The sequence below is a fragment of the Neovison vison genome, chromosome 4, assembly GCF_020171115.1.
Source record: "Neovison vison isolate M4711 chromosome 4, ASM_NN_V1, whole genome shotgun sequence".
NCBI classification, from domain to species: domain Eukaryota; kingdom Metazoa; phylum Chordata; class Mammalia; order Carnivora; family Mustelidae; genus Neogale; species Neogale vison.
The window spans coordinates 180,829,292-180,831,073 of NC_058094.1; positions in this window are offsets into that span (position 1 = coordinate 180,829,292).

The following is a 1,782-nucleotide window of genomic DNA, read 5'->3' on the forward strand; positions in this document are numbered from 1 at the left end:
ACTTTATATGAATTAACCCAGTTCCTGCTATCTTCACATCCCTGTGATGTATTATTTTTATCTTCGTTTTACAGATGAGGAAATTAGACACAAAGAGGTTAGGTAACTTGCCCAAGGTCTCACATTTATACCTGTCTACCTTCCTTCACGTTTACATCCCTTCTCTTTCCTTGAAGTGGGACTCATGTCACTGATCACAGAGTTTATTGCTTCTATTTCTTAGTTACCTCTCAACCTGTCTCCTTCCAAGTTAGTGCAGGCTTCCTCCCCAGCTGCCTGGCCAGCTCCTGATTTGAAACGATCGCAATAGTGTTCCTACGAGTCACCCTGATTTCAACCTCCACTTCTTCTTCCTCCATATTTCACACAATTCCTCTGCACAGGTAGAGAGATCTTTGCAAAATGTTTCTCCAGGGAGCTGTCCTGAGCACTGAGGGATGTCTGGTAGGTCTGGCCTCAGACCACTAAGTTAGCAGAGGCACCCCTCGATCACTGTGAGAAAAGAAATGCCCCCTGGACATGTTCACACATCAGAATTAAGAATCTCTGTTAAAAACCCTACATAATTGGGGGCATCTTGTTGGCTCAGTGGGTTAAAGCCTCTGCCTTTAGCTCGAATCATGATCCTGCGGTCCTGGGATCAAGCCCTGCATCAGGCTCTCTGCTCAGCGGGAAACCTGCTACCTCCTCTCTCTCTGCCTGCTTCTCTGCCTACTTGTGATCTCTGTCAAATAAATAAATAAAATATTAAAAAAAAACCCTGCATAATTGAAAATAGAGTTACCCTACAACCCAACAATCATACTACTGGGTTTTTACCCTAAACATACAAATGTAGGGATCCAAAGGAGCACGTGCACCCAAATGTTTATAGCATCAATGTCCACAATAGCAAAACTATGGAAAGAACCTAGATGTCCATCAACAGATGAATGGATAAAGAAGATGTGGTATTAAAAAAAAAGAAGAAGAAGAAGAAGATGTGGTATGTGTGTGTGTGTACACACACACACACACAATGGAATACTATGCAGCCATCAAAAGAAATGAAATCTTGCCGTTTGCAACGATATGGATGGAACTAGAGGGTATTAAGTGGAGTGAAAAAAGTCAATCAGAGAAAGGCAATTGTCGTATGATCTCCCTGATATGAGGAATTTGAGAGGCAGGACAGGGATTTTGGGGGCTAGGGAAGGGAAAAATGAAACAAGATGGGATCGGGAGGGAGACAAATCGTAAGAGACTCTTTTTTTTTTTTTTTTTAAGATTTTATTTATTTGGCAGACACAAGTAGGCAAAGAGGCAGGCAGAGAGAGAGGAGGAAGCAGAGCAGAGAGCCCGATGCGGGGCTCGATCCCAGGACGCTGGGATCATGACCTGAGCCGAAGGCAGAGGCTTTAACCCACTGAGCCACCCAGGCGCCCCTCGTAAGAGACTCTTAATCTCAGGAAACAAACTGAGGGTTGCTGGGCGGTGGAGGGTAGGGATAGAGTGGCTGGGTTACGGACATTGGGGACGGCATGTGCTATGGTGAGTGCTGTGAATTGTGTAAGCCTAACGATTCACAGACCTGTACCCCTGGGGCAAATAATACATTATATGTTAACAAAAAAAAATTTTTTTAAACCCTACAAAGATCACCTCTCTTAGGGGTACCTACCTGAGTGGCTCAGACGGTTAAGCGTCTGCCTTCGATCAGGTCATGATCTCTGGGTCCTGGGATCGAGTCCCACGTTGGGCTCCTGGCTCAGTGGAGAGTCTGCTTCTCCCTCTGCCTTTCCC